The 17,873-nt window shown below is 34.0% G+C and overlaps 14 non-coding genes across 14 annotated transcripts; 7 read left to right on the top strand and 7 right to left on the bottom strand.

Moving 5' to 3' along the window:
* The first annotated feature begins 1,029 nt into the window (after positions 1-1,029).
* On the top strand, positions 1,030-1,101 carry TRNAQ-CUG (transfer RNA glutamine (anticodon CUG)). Its single transcript has one exon. It is a non-coding gene; the product is annotated as a tRNA-Gln (tRNA).
* An 826-nt stretch (positions 1,102-1,927) lies between these two features.
* TRNAQ-UUG (transfer RNA glutamine (anticodon UUG)) lies at positions 1,928-1,999 on the bottom strand. Its single transcript has one exon. It is a non-coding gene; the product is annotated as a tRNA-Gln (tRNA).
* A 1,550-nt stretch (positions 2,000-3,549) lies between these two features.
* TRNAQ-CUG (transfer RNA glutamine (anticodon CUG)) lies at positions 3,550-3,621 on the top strand. Its single transcript has one exon. It is a non-coding gene; the product is annotated as a tRNA-Gln (tRNA).
* Positions 3,622-4,447: 826 nt separating this feature from the next.
* TRNAQ-UUG (transfer RNA glutamine (anticodon UUG)) lies at positions 4,448-4,519 on the bottom strand. Its single transcript has one exon. It is a non-coding gene; the product is annotated as a tRNA-Gln (tRNA).
* A 1,549-nt stretch (positions 4,520-6,068) lies between these two features.
* TRNAQ-CUG (transfer RNA glutamine (anticodon CUG)) lies at positions 6,069-6,140 on the top strand. The gene has a single exon. It is a non-coding gene; the product is annotated as a tRNA-Gln (tRNA).
* Positions 6,141-6,966: 826 nt separating this feature from the next.
* TRNAQ-UUG (transfer RNA glutamine (anticodon UUG)) lies at positions 6,967-7,038 on the bottom strand. Its single transcript has one exon. It is a non-coding gene; the product is annotated as a tRNA-Gln (tRNA).
* Positions 7,039-8,588: 1,550 nt separating this feature from the next.
* On the top strand, positions 8,589-8,660 carry TRNAQ-CUG (transfer RNA glutamine (anticodon CUG)). The gene has a single exon. It is a non-coding gene; the product is annotated as a tRNA-Gln (tRNA).
* An 826-nt stretch (positions 8,661-9,486) lies between these two features.
* TRNAQ-UUG (transfer RNA glutamine (anticodon UUG)) lies at positions 9,487-9,558 on the bottom strand. The gene has a single exon. It is a non-coding gene; the product is annotated as a tRNA-Gln (tRNA).
* A 1,550-nt stretch (positions 9,559-11,108) lies between these two features.
* TRNAQ-CUG (transfer RNA glutamine (anticodon CUG)) lies at positions 11,109-11,180 on the top strand. Its single transcript has one exon. It is a non-coding gene; the product is annotated as a tRNA-Gln (tRNA).
* Positions 11,181-12,006: 826 nt separating this feature from the next.
* On the bottom strand, positions 12,007-12,078 carry TRNAQ-UUG (transfer RNA glutamine (anticodon UUG)). Its single transcript has one exon. It is a non-coding gene; the product is annotated as a tRNA-Gln (tRNA).
* Positions 12,079-13,628: 1,550 nt separating this feature from the next.
* TRNAQ-CUG (transfer RNA glutamine (anticodon CUG)) lies at positions 13,629-13,700 on the top strand. The gene has a single exon. It is a non-coding gene; the product is annotated as a tRNA-Gln (tRNA).
* Positions 13,701-14,526: 826 nt separating this feature from the next.
* On the bottom strand, positions 14,527-14,598 carry TRNAQ-UUG (transfer RNA glutamine (anticodon UUG)). The gene has a single exon. It is a non-coding gene; the product is annotated as a tRNA-Gln (tRNA).
* Positions 14,599-16,148: 1,550 nt separating this feature from the next.
* Positions 16,149-16,220, top strand: TRNAQ-CUG (transfer RNA glutamine (anticodon CUG)). Its single transcript has one exon. It is a non-coding gene; the product is annotated as a tRNA-Gln (tRNA).
* An 826-nt stretch (positions 16,221-17,046) lies between these two features.
* On the bottom strand, positions 17,047-17,118 carry TRNAQ-UUG (transfer RNA glutamine (anticodon UUG)). Its single transcript has one exon. It is a non-coding gene; the product is annotated as a tRNA-Gln (tRNA).
* Between the last annotated feature and the right edge of the window lie 755 nt (positions 17,119-17,873).

The raw sequence follows: 17,873 nt of genomic DNA, 5'->3' as shown, positions 1-17,873 counted from the left end.
AAAATGCATATAATTAGTAGAGGTGAAAATAATGAAAAGTTGTTGCCTCTCCACATTTGAAACATGAGCTTCTTCTCCTTACTCTTCTATATGTCATGAAATTGAGATAGTCACTTTTTACTCAATTTTGATCTAACAATATAGTTGATTTATACAAAGCATATCATATGATTTGTGAATAATCTTAAAAGAGAAAATTAGATCAGTACCTGTGAGGCCTCCAAGCAAAAGCTTATGTCTCACGATTGCAGATCGACTGTTGAAAATCAGCATGAAAAACGTTTTATTTCACAATTTCCATACTAATATACAAAAAACATTTGTACTATCTGAATGATACCGTCATTGTGGTTCTCTAGGTTTGATTTAAGAACACTTCTCTTTCAAAATGTGCTAAATTCGCCTTATCAATAGCGCAGAAAGCTTCAAAAAGGGATGCTGGGAATCAGGCCTCTGAAATGCATTTCAGAAAAACAGGATAGGATTTCTTAATGTCACACTATTTTGTGTAGGAATGTGATGTAAACGTATTATAATGTTTGTATTTCTGTAACTTGTTCAAGCTGATGGACGTTTTGAAAGGAATCAATAATTGTCTCTTTCAACCTACTGGTGTTGGATTTGAGCTATCAATAAACAAAGGTGACAGAAATAGAAAAGGTCAAGAGTAATAAAATAGTACCCCCAAGATTTGGACTGGTACCTTTGCATGCAAAGTCCAACGTGCCAATCATTGCTCTTTGGCGCAGCCCATGTGAGAGACAAAGAAATGGGTGTATTAGTTTGGAAATGTAAAATGTTTTAATATGTTACAGTCAAAGATGATCATTATGATATAACTTGCCTATCCTGATAAACGTTTGCATATTTAACACTGTTAAGGAGAATGTATCTGAACAGAATCAAATCACATTATAGCTCTTTACACTATGAGCATTCAACAGAGATATCGTTTCATCAATGTAAGAAATGCCCCCGCACTAATGCGCTCTCTTTTGTCTCAATGGAAAAATGACTCATGTATGGGAGGGTTCCATGGTGTAATGGTTAGCACTCTGGACTCTGAATCCAGCGATCCGAGTTCAAATCTCGGTGGGACCTGCTTGAATTATGAGATTTACTATTTCACCCATTTCTTAGAATTTGGTCTTGGAAAAACATAACGTCAATGTTTTATACTGATACTTATCAACGTATAAGTATGCATCTATGTATACATAGCTATATCCGTCTAGATAGCGATAAGACTATATAAAGAAATCAATTATTCATAAACATATGTATTGAAGCTGAAAACTAAAAACTGTTGTTTCCCATCCACAATTTAAACGTTAGGTTCATTTCCTCTCTCATCTATATGACCAGTAATGAGATAGTTAATTTTTGCTGATTTCTTATATGACAACATGCTTGACTTACACAGTGCATTTAATTGTGAATTTCTTTGAAAGAGAAATTCAGATTATTACCTTTGACACGTCTTTCGAAAGATTTTACTTCATGGTTATGGATTTACTTTAGAAAATCAGAGTGTAAATATATGTGTGTCTGAATTTCACGATTGTTATTCAAAACGTCATATCTTCTGTCCCCATAATACACAATTTGATTCCTCAAGTTTTGTTTTAATGAAGGATTTCCAATTAAAAAGTTCCATCTTCCCCTTATCAATAACAGTAAGATTTAAGAAAGTAATATCTTGCATCAGCCCCCTGTGATGAGTTTGAGAAAACAGAGTCAGCTCGCAAAATGTCTCATTATTTTGAGCCATTTAATTTCCATGTTTTCTAAAAGTTCTATCATTTGCTCACATCGAATAGACTTTCAGAATACAATCAATAAATTAATGTTTCACTCTACCCGTGTTAGATTTGTGATATTTATGAATACACTTGACAGAAAAAGATTTGATCAACAGTCATGAAAGTGGTCCCACCGAGATTTGAACTCAGATCCTTGGATTCAAAGTCCAAAGTGCTAACCATTACACCATGGAACCTCCCATGAGACAAGGGAGCAAATTGCTGCAGCAATGTGAACATTTCAAAGTTTTTAATGTTCTACAGTCAAAGACCAACAGAATGTTATTACTTTTCTATTCTGTTCAACTTTTGCATATTGAACTATGTTAGGGAAGGATGTTGCCCAGAGGACTCAAGTAACGCTATCACTCTGTTGAACAGTACTTTTTATGTGAGATACGATTTTGCAATAAAATATAAGATTCCCCCGTGAATGCAATCTCTTCTCTCAAAATGAAAAGCTCAACCTGGTACAGGTGGTTTGATGGTATCATGCTTAGCACTCTAGACTCTGAAAACCGGGATCTGAGTACAAATCACAGTGGGACTTATCTAAACTTTACGATTTTCTTTTCCATTCAGTTCTTAGAATTATTAATTGGAAAAACATCTCATTTACTTGTAAACTTGTACATATCCACTTTACACGTATGTATCTCCCTATATCTTGCTATATGTCTCTGTATATTTATAGGACAACATAAACACATACATTATAAAAATGCATATAATTAGTAGAGGTGAAAATAATGAAAAGTTGTTGCCTCTCCACATTTGAAACATGAGCTTCTTCTCCTTACTCTTCTATATGTCATGAAATTGAGATAGTCACTTTTTACTCAATTTTGATCTAACAATATAGTTGATTTATACAAAGCATATCATATGATTAGTGAATAATCTTAAAAGAGAAAATTAGATCAGTACCTGTGAGGCCTCCAAGCAAAAGCTTATGTTTCACGATTGCAGATCGACTGTTGAAAATCAGCATGAAAAACGTTTTATTTCACAATTTCCATACTAATATACAAAAAACATTTGTACTATCTGAATGATACCGTCATTGTGGTTCTCTAGGTTTGATTTAAGAACACTTCTCTTTCAAAATGTGCTAAATTCGCCTTATCAATAGCGCAGAAAGCTTCAAAAAGGGATGCTGGGAATCAGGCCTCTGAAATGCATTTCAGAAAAACAGGATAGGATTTCTTAATGTCACACTATTTTGTGTAGGAATGTGATGTAAACGTATTATAATGTTTGTATTTCTGTAACTTGTTCAAGCTGATGGACGTTTTGAAAGGAATCAATAATTGTCTCTTTCAACCTACTGGTGTTGGATTTGAGCTATCAATAAACAAAGGTGACAGAAATAGAAAAGGTCAAGAGTAATAAAATAGTACCCCCAATATTTGGACTGGTACCTTTGCATGCAAAGTCCAACGTGCCAATCATTGCTCTTTGGCGCAGCCCATGTGAGAGACAAAGAAATGGGTGTATTAGTTTGGAAATGTAAAATGTTTTAATATGTTACAGTCAAAGATGATCATTATGATATAACTTGCCTATCCTGATAAACGTTTGCATATTTAACACTGTTAAGGAGAATGTATCTGAACAGAATCAAATCACATTATAGCTCTTTACACTATGAGCATTCAACAGAGATATCGTTTCATCAATGTAAGAAATGCCCCCGCACTAATGCGCTCTCTTTTGTCTCAATGGAAAAATGACTCATGTATGGGAGGGTTCCATGGTGTAATGGTTAGCACTCTGGACTCTGAATCCAGCGATCCGAGTTCAAATCTCGGTGGGACCTGCTTGAATTATGAGATTTACTATTTCACCCATTTCTTAGAATTTGGTCTTGGAAAAACATAACGTCAATGTTTTATACTGATACTTATCAACGTATAAGTATGCATCTATGTATACATAGCTATATCCGTCTAGATAGCGATAAGACTATATAAAGAAATCAATTATTCATAAACATATGTATTGAAGCTGAAAACTAAAAACTGTTGTTTCCCATCCACAATTTAAACGTTAGGTTCATTTCCTCTCTCATCTATATGACCAGTAATGAGATAGTTAATTTTTGCTGATTTCTTATATGACAACATGCTTGACTTACACAGTGCATTTAATTGTGAATTTCTTTGAAAGAGAAATTCAGATTATTACCTTTGACACGTCTTTCGAAAGATTTTACTTCATGGTTATGGATTTACTTTAGAAAATCAGAGTGTAAATATATGTGTGTCTGAATTTCACGATTGTTATTCAAAACGTCATATCTTCTGTCCCCATAATACACAATTTGATTCCTCAAGTTTTGTTTTAATGAAGGATTTCCAATTAAAAAGTTCCATCTTCCCCTTATCAATAACAGTAAGATTTAAGAAAGTAATATCTTGCATCAGCCCCCTGTGATGAGTTTGAGAAAACAGAGTCAGCTCGCAAAATGTCTCATTATTTTGAGCCATTTAATTTCCATGTTTTCTAAAAGTTCTATCATTTGCTCACATCGAATAGACTTTCAGAATACAATCAATAAATTAATGTTTCACTCTACCCGTGTTAGATTTGTGATATTTATGAATACACTTGACAGAAAAAGATTTGATCAACAGTCATGAAAGTGGTCCCACCGAGATTTGAACTCAGATCCTTGGATTCAAAGTCCAAAGTGCTAACCATTACACCATGGAACCTCCCATGAGACAAGGGAGCAAATTGCTGCAGCAATGTGAACATTTCAAAGTTTTTAATGTTCTACAGTCAAAGACCAACAGAATGTTATTACTTTTCTATTCTGTTCAACTTTTGCATATTGAACTATGTTAGGGAAGGATGTTGCCCAGAGGACTCAAGTAACGCTATCACTCTGTTGAACAGTACTTTTTATGTGAGATACGATTTTGCAATAAAATATAAGATTCCCCCGTGAATGCAATCTCTTCTCTCAAAATGAAAAGCTCAACCTGGTACAGGTGGTTTGATGGTATCATGCTTAGCACTCTAGACTCTGAAAACCGGGATCTGAGTACAAATCACAGTGGGACTTATCTAAACTTTACGATTTTCTTTTCCATTCAGTTCTTAGAATTATTAATTGGAAAAACATCTCATTTACTTGTAAACTTGTACATATCCACTTTACACGTATGTATCTCCCTATATCTTGCTATATGTCTCTGTATATTTATAGGACAACATAAACACATACATTATAAAAATGCATATAATTAGTAGAGGTGAAAATAATGAAAAGTTGTTGCTTCTCCACATTTGAAACATGAGCTTCTTCTCCTTACTCTTCTATATGTCATGAAATTGAGATAGTCACTTTTTACTCACTTTTGATCTAACAATATAGTTGATTTATACAAAGCATATCATATGATTTGTGAATAATCTTAAAAGAGAAAATTAGATCAGTACCTGTGAGGCCTCCAAGCAAAAGCTTATGTTTCACGATTGCAGATCGACTGTTGAAAATCAGCATGAAAAACGTTTCATTTCACAATTTCCATACTAATATACAAAAACATTTGTACTATCTGAATGATACCGTCATTGTGGTTCTCTAGGTTTGATTTAAGAACACTTCTCTTTCAAAATGTGCTAAATTCGCCTTATCAATAGCGCAGAAAGCTTCAAAAAGGGATGCTGGGAATCAGGCCTCTGAAATGCATTTCAGAAAAACAGGATAGGATTTCTTAATGTCACACTATTTTGTGTAGGAATGTGATGTAAACGTATTATAATGTTTGTATTTCTGGTACTTGTTCAAGCTGATGGACGTTTTGAAAGGAATCAATAATTGTCTCTTTCAACCTACTGGTGTTGGATTTGAGCTATCAATAAACAAAGGTGACAGAAATAGAAAAGGTCAAGAGTAATAAAATAGTACCCCCAAGATTTGGACTGGTACCTTTGCATGCAAAGTCCAACGTGCCAATCATTGCTCTTTGGCGCAGCCCATGTGAGAGACAAAGAAATGGGTGTATTAGTTTGGAAATGTAAAATGTTTTAATATGTTACAGTCAAAGATGATCATTATGATATAACTTGCCTATCCTGATAAACGTTTGCATATTTAACACTGTTAAGGAGAATGTATCTGAACAGAATCAAATCACATTATAGCTCTTTACACTATGAGCATTCAACAGAGATATCGTTTCATCAATGTAAGAAATGCCCCCGCACTAATGCGCTCTCTTTTGTCTCAATGGAAAAATGACTCATGTATGGGAGGGTTCCATGGTGTAATGGTTAGCACTCTGGACTCTGAATCCAGCGATCCGAGTTCAAATCTCGGTGGGACCTGCTTGAATTATGAGATTTACTATTTCACCCATTTCTTAGAATTTGGTCTTGGAAAAACATAACGTCAATGTTTTATACTGATACTTATCAACGTATAAGTATGCATCTATGTATACATAGCTATATCCGTCTAGATAGCGATAAGACTATATAAAGAAATCAATTATTCATAAACATATGTATTGAAGCTGAAAACTAAAAACTGTTGTTTCCCATCCACAATTTAAACGTTAGGTTCATTTCCTCTCTCATCTATATGACCAGTAATGAGATAGTTAATTTTTGCTGATTTCTTATATGACAACATGCTTGACTTACACAGTGCATTTAATTGTGAATTTCTTTGAAAGAGAAATTCAGATTATTACCTTTGACACGTCTTTCGAAAGATTTTACTTTATGGTTATGGATTTACTTTAGAAAATCAGAGTGTAAATATATGTGTGTCTGAATTTCACGATTGTTATTCAAAACGTCATATCTTCTGTCCCCATAATACACAATTTGATTCCTCAAGTTTTGTTTTAATGAAGGATTTCCAATTAAAAAGTTCCATCTTCCCCTTATCAATAACAGTAAGATTTAAGAAAGTAATATCTTGCATCAGCCCCCTGTGATGAGTTTGAGAAAACAGAGTCAGCTCGCAAAATGTCTCATTATTTTGAGCCATTTAATTTCCATGTTTTCTAAAAGTTCTATCATTTGCTCACATCGAATAGACTTTCAGAATACAATCAATAAATTAATGTTTCACTCTACCCGTGTTAGATTTGTGATATTTATGAATACACTTGACAGAAAAAGATTTGATCAACAGTCATGAAAGTGGTCCCACCGAGATTTGAACTCAGATCCTTGGATTCAAAGTCCAAAGTGCTAACCATTACACCATGGAACCTCCCATGAGACAAGGGAGCAAATTGCTGCAGCAATGTGAACATTTCAAAGTTTTTAATGTTCTACAGTCAAAGACCAACAGAATGTTATTACTTTTCTATTCTGTTCAACTTTTGCATATTGAACTATGTTAGGGAAGGATGTTGCCCAGAGGACTCAAGTAACGCTATCACTCTGTTGAACAGTACTTTTTATGTGAGATACGATTTTGCAATAAAATATAAGATTCCCCCGTGAATGCAATCTCTTCTCTCAAAATGAAAAGCTCAACCTGGTACAGGTGGTTTGATGGTATCATGCTTAGCACTCTAGACTCTGAAAACCGGGATCTGAGTACAAATCACAGTGGGACTTATCTAAACTTTACGATTTTCTTTTCCATTCAGTTCTTAGAATTATTAATTGGAAAAACATCTCATTTACTTGTAAACTTGTACATATCCACTTTACACGTATGTATCTCCCTATATCTTGCTATATGTCTCTGTATATTTATAGGACAACATAAACACATACATTATAAAAATGCATATAATTAGTAGAGGTGAAAATAATGAAAAGTTGTTGCCTCTCCACATTTGAAACATGAGCTTCTTCTCCTTACTCTTCTATATGTCATGAAATTGAGATAGTCACTTTTTACTCAATTTTGATCTAACAATATAGTTGATTTATACAAAGCATATCATATGATTAGTGAATAATCTTAAAAGAGAAAATTAGATCAGTACCTGTGAGGCCTCCAAGCAAAAGCTTATGTTTCACGATTGCAGATCGACTGTTGAAAATCAGCATGAAAAACGTTTTATTTCACAATTTCCATACTAATATACAAAAAACATTTGTACTATCTGAATGATACCGTCATTGTGGTTCTCTAGGTTTGATTTAAGAACACTTCTCTTTCAAAATGTGCTAAATTCGCCTTATCAATAGCGCAGAAAGCTTCAAAAAGGGATGCTGGGAATCAGGCCTCTGAAATGCATTTCAGAAAAACAGGATAGGATTTCTTAATGTCACACTATTTTGTGTAGGAATGTGATGTAAACGTATTATAATGTTTGTATTTCTGTAACTTGTTCAAGCTGATGGACGTTTTGAAAGGAATCAATAATTGTCTCTTTCAACCTACTGGTGTTGGATTTGAGCTATCAATAAACAAAGGTGACAGAAATAGAAAAGGTCAAGAGTAATAAAATAGTACCCCCAATATTTGGACTGGTACCTTTGCATGCAAAGTCCAACGTGCCAATCATTGCTCTTTGGCGCAGCCCATGTGAGAGACAAAGAAATGGGTGTATTAGTTTGGAAATGTAAAATGTTTTAATATGTTACAGTCAAAGATGATCATTATGATATAACTTGCCTATCCTGATAAACGTTTGCATATTTAACACTGTTAAGGAGAATGTATCTGAACAGAATCAAATCACATTATAGCTCTTTACACTATGAGCATTCAACAGAGATATCGTTTCATCAATGTAAGAAATGCCCCCGCACTAATGCGCTCTCTTTTGTCTCAATGGAAAAATGACTCATGTATGGGAGGGTTCCATGGTGTAATGGTTAGCACTCTGGACTCTGAATCCAGCGATCCGAGTTCAAATCTCGGTGGGACCTGCTTGAATTATGAGATTTACTATTTCACCCATTTCTTAGAATTTGGTCTTGGAAAAACATAACGTCAATGTTTTATACTGATACTTATCAACGTATAAGTATGCATCTATGTATACATAGCTATATCCGTCTAGATAGCGATAAGACTATATAAAGAAATCAATTATTCATAAACATATGTATTGAAGCTGAAAACTAAAAACTGTTGTTTCCCATCCACAATTTAAACGTTAGGTTCATTTCCTCTCTCATCTATATGACCAGTAATGAGATAGTTAGTTTTTGCTGATTTCTTATATGACAACATGCTTGACTTACACAGTGCATTTAATTGTGAATTTCTTTGAAAGAGAAATTCAGATTATTACCTTTGACACGTCTTTCGAAAGATTTTACTTCATGGTTATGGATTTACTTTAGAAAATCAGAGTGTAAATATATGTGTGTCTGAATTTCACGATTGTTATTCAAAACGTCATATCTTCTGTCCCCATAATACACAATTTGATTCCTCAAGTTTTGTTTTAATGAAGGATTTCCAATTAAAAAGTTCCATCTTCCCCTTATCAATAACAGTAAGATTTAAGAAAGTAATATCTTGCATCAGCCCCCTGTGATGAGTTTGAGAAAACAGAGTCAGCTCGCAAAATGTCTCATTATTTTGAGCCATTTAATTTCCATGTTTTCTAAAAGTTCTATCATTTGCTCACATCGAATAGACTTTCAGAATACAATCAATAAATTAATGTTTCACTCTACCCGTGTTAGATTTGTGATATTTATGAATACACTTGACAGAAAAAGATTTGATCAACAGTCATGAAAGTGGTCCCACCGAGATTTGAACTCAGATCCTTGGATTCAAAGTCCAAAGTGCTAACCATTACACCATGGAACCTCCCATGAGACAAGGGAGCAAATTGCTGCAGCAATGTGAACATTTCAAAGTTTTTAATGTTCTACAGTCAAAGACCAACAGAATGTTATTACTTTTCTATTCTGTTCAACTTTTGCATATTGAACTATGTTAGGGAAGGATGTTGCCCAGAGGACTCAAGTAACGCTATCACTCTGTTGAACAGTACTTTTTATGTGAGATACGATTTTGCAATAAAATATAAGATTCCCCCGTGAATGCAATCTCTTCTCTCAAAATGAAAAGCTCAACCTGGTACAGGTGGTTTGATGGTATCATGCTTAGCACTCTAGACTCTGAAAACCGGGATCTGAGTACAAATCACAGTGGGACTTATCTAAACTTTACGATTTTCTTTTCCATTCAGTTCTTAGAATTATTAATTGGAAAAACATCTCATTTACTTGTAAACTTGTACATATCCACTTTACACGTATGTATCTCCCTATATCTTGCTATATGTCTCTGTATATTTATAGGACAACATAAACACATACATTATAAAAATGCATATAATTAGTAGAGGTGAAAATAATGAAAAGTTGTTGCCTCTCCACATTTGAAACATGAGCTTCTTCTCCTTACTCTTCTATATGTCATGAAATTGAGATAGTCACTTTTTACTCAATTTTGATCTAACAATATAGTTGATTTATACAAAGCATATCATATGATTAGTGAATAATCTTAAAAGAGAAAATTAGATCAGTACCTGTGAGGCCTCCAAGCAAAAGCTTATGTTTCACGATTGCAGATCGACTGTTGAAAATCAGCATGAAAAACGTTTTATTTCACAATTTCCATACTAATATACAAAAAACATTTGTACTATCTGAATGATACCGTCATTGTGGTTCTCTAGGTTTGATTTAAGAACACTTCTCTTTCAAAATGTGCTAAATTCGCCTTATCAATAGCGCAGAAAGCTTCAAAAAGGGATGCTGGGAATCAGGCCTCTGAAATGCATTTCAGAAAAACAGGATAGGATTTCTTAATGTCACACTATTTTGTGTAGGAATGTGATGTAAACGTATTATAATGTTTGTATTTCTGTAACTTGTTCAAGCTGATGGACGTTTTGAAAGGAATCAATAATTGTCTCTTTCAACCTACTGGTGTTGGATTTGAGCTATCAATAAACAAAGGTGACAGAAATAGAAAAGGTCAAGAGTAATAAAATAGTACCCCCAAGATTTGGACTGGTACCTTTGCATGCAAAGTCCAACGTGCCAATCATTGCTCTTTGGCGCAGCCCATGTGAGAGACAAAGAAATGGGTGTATTAGTTTGGAAATGTAAAATGTTTTAATATGTTACAGTCAAAGATGATCATTATGATATAACTTGCCTATCCTGATAAACGTTTGCATATTTAACACTGTTAAGGAGAATGTATCTGAACAGAATCAAATCACATTATAGCTCTTTACACTATGAGCATTCAACAGAGATATCGTTTCATCAATGTAAGAAATGCCCCCGCACTAATGCGCTCTCTTTTGTCTCAATGGAAAAATGACTCATGTATGGGAGGGTTCCATGGTGTAATGGTTAGCACTCTGGACTCTGAATCCAGCGATCCGAGTTCAAATCTCGGTGGGACCTGCTTGAATTATGAGATTTACTATTTCACCCATTTCTTAGAATTTGGTCTTGGAAAAACATAACGTCAATGTTTTATACTGATACTTATCAACGTATAAGTATGCATCTATGTATACATAGCTATATCCGTCTAGATAGCGATAAGACTATATAAAGAAATCAATTATTCATAAACATATGTATTGAAGCTGAAAACTAAAAACTGTTGTTTCCCATCCACAATTTAAACGTTAGGTTCATTTCCTCTCTCATCTATATGACCAGTAATGAGATAGTTAATTTTTGCTGATTTCTTATATGACAACATGCTTGACTTACACAGTGCATTTAATTGTGAATTTCTTTGAAAGAGAAATTCAGATTATTACCTTTGACACGTCTTTCGAAAGATTTTACTTCATGGTTATGGATTTACTTTAGAAAATCAGAGTGTAAATATATGTGTGTCTGAATTTCACGATTGTTATTCAAAACGTCATATCTTCTGTCCCCATAATACACAATTTGATTCCTCAAGTTTTGTTTTAATGAAGGATTTCCAATTAAAAAGTTCCATCTTCCCCTTATCAATAACAGTAAGATTTAAGAAAGTAATATCTTGCATCAGCCCCCTGTGATGAGTTTGAGAAAACAGAGTCAGCTCGCAAAATGTCTCATTATTTTGAGCCATTTAATTTCCATGTTTTCTAAAAGTTCTATCATTTGCTCACATCGAATAGACTTTCAGAATACAATCAATAAATTAATGTTTCACTCTACCCGTGTTAGATTTGTGATATTTATGAATACACTTGACAGAAAAAGATTTGATCAACAGTCATGAAAGTGGTCCCACCGAGATTTGAACTCAGATCCTTGGATTCAAAGTCCAAAGTGCTAACCATTACACCATGGAACCTCCCATGAGACAAGGGAGCAAATTGCTGCAGCAATGTGAACATTTCAAAGTTTTTAATGTTCTACAGTCAAAGACCAACAGAATGTTATTACTTTTCTATTCTGTTCAACTTTTGCATATTGAACTATGTTAGGGAAGGATGTTGCCCAGAGGACTCAAGTAACGCTATCACTCTGTTGAACAGTACTTTTTATGTGAGATACGATTTTGCAATAAAATATAAGATTCCCCCGTGAATGCAATCTCTTCTCTCAAAATGAAAAGCTCAACCTGGTACAGGTGGTTTGATGGTATCATGCTTAGCACTCTAGACTCTGAAAACCGGGATCTGAGTACAAATCACAGTGGGACTTATCTAAACTTTACGATTTTCTTTTCCATTCAGTTCTTAGAATTATTAATTGGAAAAACATCTCATTTACTTGTAAACTTGTACATATCCACTTTACACGTATGTATCTCCCTATATCTTGCTATATGTCTCTGTATATTTATAGGACAACATAAACACATACATTATAAAAATGCATATAATTAGTAGAGGTGAAAATAATGAAAAGTTGTTGCCTCTCCACATTTGAAACATGAGCTTCTTCTCCTTACTCTTCTATATGTCATGAAATTGAGATAGTCACTTTTTACTCAATTTTGATCTAACAATATAGTTGATTTATACAAAGCATATCATATGATTTGTGAATAATCTTAAAAGAGAAAATTAGATCAGTACCTGTGAGGCCTCCAAGCAAAAGCTTATGTCTCACGATTGCAGATCGACTGTTGAAAATCAGCATGAAAAACGTTTTATTTCACAATTTCCATACTAATATACAAAAAACATTTGTACTATCTGAATGATACCGTCATTGTGGTTCTCTAGGTTTGATTTAAGAACACTTCTCTTTCAAAATGTGCTAAATTCGCCTTATCAATAGCGCAGAAAGCTTCAAAAAGGGATGCTGGAAATCAGGCCTCTGAAATGCATTTCAGAAAAACAGGATAGGATTTCTTAATGTCACACTATTTTGTGTAGGAATGTGATGTAAACGTATTATAATGTTTGTATTTCTGTAACTTGTTCAAGCTGATGGACGTTTTGAAAGGAATCAATAATTGTCTCTTTCAACCTACTGGTGTTGGATTTGAGCTATCAATAAACAAAGGTGACAGAAATAGAAAAGGTCAAGAGTAATAAAATAGTACCCCCAAGATTTGGACTGGTACCTTTGCATGCAAAGTCCAACGTGCCAATCATTGCTCTTTGGCGCAGCCCATGTGAGAGACAAAGAAATGGGTGTATTAGTTTGGAAATGTAAAATGTTTTAATATGTTACAGTCAAAGATGATCATTATGATATAACTTGCCTATCCTGATAAACGTTTGCATATTTAACACTGTTAAGGAGAATGTATCTGAACAGAATCAAATCACATTATAGCTCTTTACACTATGAGCATTCAACAGAGATATCGTTTCATCAATGTAAGAAATGCCCCCGCACTAATGCGCTCTCTTTTGTCTCAATGGAAAAATGACTCATGTATGGGAGGGTTCCATGGTGTAATGGTTAGCACTCTGGACTCTGAATCCAGCGATCCGAGTTCAAATCTCGGTGGGACCTGCTTGAATTATGAGATTTACTATTTCACCCATTTCTTAGAATTTGGTCTTGGAAAAACATAACGTCAATGTTTTATACTGATACTTATCAACGTATAAGTATGCATCTATGTATACATAGCTATATCCGTCTAGATAGCGATAAGACTATATAAAGAAATCAATTATTCATAAACATATGTATTGAAGCTGAAAACTAAAAACTGTTGTTTCCCATCCACAATTTAAACGTTAGGTTCATTTCCTCTCTCATCTATATGACCAGTAATGAGATAGTTAATTTTTGCTGATTTCTTATATGACAACATGCTTGACTTACACAGTGCATTTAATTGTGAATTTCTTTGAAAGAGAAATTCAGATTATTACCTTTGACACGTCTTTCGAAAGATTTTACTTCATGGTTATGGATTTACTTTAGAAAATCAGAGTGTAAATATATGTGTGTCTGAATTTCACGATTGTTATTCAAAACGTCATATCTTCTGTCCCCATAATACACAATTTGATTCCTCAAGTTTTGTTTTAATGAAGGATTTCCAATTAAAAAGTTCCATCTTCCCCTTATCAATAACAGTAAGATTTAAGAAAGTAATATCTTGCATCAGCCCCCTGTGATGAGTTTGAGAAAACAGAGTCAGCTCGCAAAATGTCTCATTATTTTGAGCCATTTAATTTCCATGTTTTCTAAAAGTTCTATCATTTGCTCACATCGAATAGACTTTCAGAATACAATCAATAAATTAATGTTTCACTCTACCCGTGTTAGATTTGTGATATTTATGAATACACTTGACAGAAAAAGATTTGATCAACAGTCATGAAAGTGGTCCCACCGAGATTTGAACTCAGATCCTTGGATTCAAAGTCCAAAGTGCTAACCATTACACCATGGAACCTCCCATGAGACAAGGGAGCAAATTGCTGCAGCAATGTGAACATTTCAAAGTTTTTAATGTTCTACAGTCAAAGACCAACAGAATGTTATTACTTTTCTATTCTGTTCAACTTTTGCATATTGAACTATGTTAGGGAAGGATGTTGCCCAGAGGACTCAAGTAACGCTATCACTCTGTTGAACAGTACTTTTTATGTGAGATACGATTTTGCAATAAAATATAAGATTCCCCCGTGAATGCAATCTCTTCTCTCAAAATGAAAAGCTCAACCTGGTACAGGTGGTTTGATGGTATCATGCTTAGCACTCTAGACTCTGAAAACCGGGATCTGAGTACAAATCACAGTGGGACTTATCTAAACTTTACGATTTTCTTTTCCATTCAGTTCTTAGAATTATTAATTGGAAAAACATCTCATTTACTTGTAAACTTGTACATATCCACTTTACACGTATGTATCTCCCTATATCTTGCTATATGTCTCTGTATATTTATAGGACAACATAAACACATACATTATAAAAATGCATATAATTAGTAGAGGTGAAAATAATGAAAAGTTGTTGCCTCTCCACATTTGAAACATGAGCTTCTTCTCCTTACTCTTCTATATGTCATGAAATTGAGATAGTCACTTTTTACTCAATTTTGATCTAACAATATAGTTGATTTATACAAAGCATATCATATGATTTGTGAATAATCTTAAAAGAGAAAATTAGATCAGTACCTGTGAGGCCTCCAAGCAAAAGCTTATGTCTCACGATTGCAGATCGACTGTTGAAAATCAGCATGAAAAACGTTTTATTTCACAATTTCCATACTAATATACAAAAAACATTTGTACTATCTGAATGATACCGTCATTGTGGTTCTCTAGGTTTGATTTAAGAACACTTCTCTTTCAAAATGTGCTAAATTCGCCTTATCAATAGCGCAGAAAGCTTCAAAAAGGGATGCTGGGAATCAGGCCTCTGAAATGCATTTCAGAAAAACAGGATAGGATTTCTTAATGTCACACTATTTTGTGTAGGAATGTGATGTAAACGTATTATAATGTTTGTATTTCTGTAACTTGTTCAAGCTGATGGACGTTTTGAAAGGAATCAATAATTGTCTCTTTCAACCTACTGGTGTTGGATTTGAGCTATCAATAAACAAAGGTGACAGAAATAGAAAAGGTCAAGAGTAATAAAATAGTACCCCCAAGATTTGGACTGGTACCTTTGCATGCAAAGTCCAACGTGCCAATCATTGCTCTTTGGCGCAGCCCATGTGAGAGACAAAGAAATGGGTGTATTAGTTTGGAAATGTAAAATGTTTTAATATGTTACAGTCAAAGATGATCATTATGATATAACTTGCCTATCCTGATAAACGTTTGCATATTTAACACTGTTAAGGAGAATGTATCTGAACAGAATCAAATCACATTATAGCTCTTTACACTATGAGCATTCAACAGAGATATCGTTTCATCAATGTAAGAAATGCCCCCGCACTAATGCGCTCTCTTTTGTCTCAATGGAAAAATGACTCATGTATGGGAGGGTTCCATGGTGTAATGGTTAGCACTCTGGACTCTGAATCCAGCGATCCGAGTTCAAATCTCGGTGGGACCTGCTTGAATTATGAGATTTACTATTTCACCCATTTCTTAGAATTTGGTCTTGGAAAAACATAACGTCAATGTTTTATACTGATACTTATCAACGTATAAGTATGCATCTATGTATACATAGCTATATCCGTCTAGATAGCGATAAGACTATATAAAGAAATCAATTATTCATAAACATATGTATTGAAGCTGAAAACTAAAAACTGTTGTTTCCCATCCACAATTTAAACGTTAGGTTCATTTCCTCTCTCATCTATATGACCAGTAATGAGATAGTTAATTTTTGCTGATTTCTTATATGACAACATGCTTGACTTACACAGTGCATTTAATTGTGAATTTCTTTGAAAGAGAAATTCAGATTATTACCTTTGACACGTCTTTCGAAAGATTTTACTTCATGGTTATGGATTTACTTTAGAAAATCAGAGTGTAAATATATGTGTGTCTGAATTTCACGATTGTTATTCAAAACGTCATATCTTCTGTCCCCATAATACACAATTTGATTCCTCAAGTTTTGTTTTAATGAAGGATTTCCAATTAAAAAGTTCCATCTTCCCCTTATCAATAACAGTAAGATTTAAGAAAGTAATATCTTGCATCAGCCCCCTGTGATGAGTTTGAGAAAACAGAGTCAGCTCGCAAAATGTCTCATTATTTTGAGCCATTTAATTTCCATGTTTTCTAAAAGTTCTATCATTTGCTCACATCGAATAGACTTTCAGAATACAATCAATAAATTAATGTTTCACTCTACCCGTGTTAGATTTGTGATATTTATGAATACACTTGACAGAAAAAGATTTGATCAACAGTCATGAAAGTGGTCCCACTGAGATTTGAACTCAGATCCTTGGATTCAAAGTCCAAAGTGCTAACCATTACACCATGGAACCTCCCATGAGACAAGGGAGCAAATTGCTGCAGCAATGTGAACATTTCAAAGTTTTTAATGTTCTACAGTCAAAGACCAACAGAATGTTATTACTTTTCTATTCTGTTCAACTTTTGCATATTGAACTATGTTAGGGAAGGATGTTGCCCAGAGGACTCAAGTAACGCTATCACTCTGTTGAACAGTACTTTTTATGTGAGATACGATTTTGCAATAAAATATAAGATTCCCCCGTGAATGCAATCTCTTCTCTCAAAATGAAAAGCTCAACCTGGTACAGGTGGTTTGATGGTATCATGCTTAGCACTCTAGACTCTGAAAACCGGGATCTGAGTACAAATCACAGTGGGACTTATCTAAACTTTACGATTTTCTTTTCCATTCAGTTCTTAGAATTATTAATTGGAAAAACATCTCATTTACTTGTAAACTTGTACATATCCACTTTACACGTATGTATCTCCCTATATCTTGCTATATGTCTCTGTATATTTATAGGACAACATAAACACATACATTATAAAAATGCATATAATTAGTAGAGGTGAAAATAATGAAAAGTTGTTGCCTCTCCACATTTGAAACATGAGCTTCTTCTCCTTACTCTTCTATATGTCATGAAATTGAGATAGTCACTTTTTACTCAATTTTGATCTAACAATATAGTTGATTTATACAAAGCATATCATATGATTTGTGAATAATCTTAAAAGAGAAAATTAGATCAGTACCTGTGAGGCCTCCAAGCAAAAGCTT

Source organism: Lissotriton helveticus, chromosome 4_1 (assembly GCF_964261635.1).
Source record: "Lissotriton helveticus chromosome 4_1, aLisHel1.1, whole genome shotgun sequence".
Taxonomy (NCBI): domain Eukaryota; kingdom Metazoa; phylum Chordata; class Amphibia; order Caudata; family Salamandridae; genus Lissotriton; species Lissotriton helveticus.
Note: the sequence above shows the minus strand (reverse complement) of the source record. Positions and strands in the feature narration are given on the sequence as shown.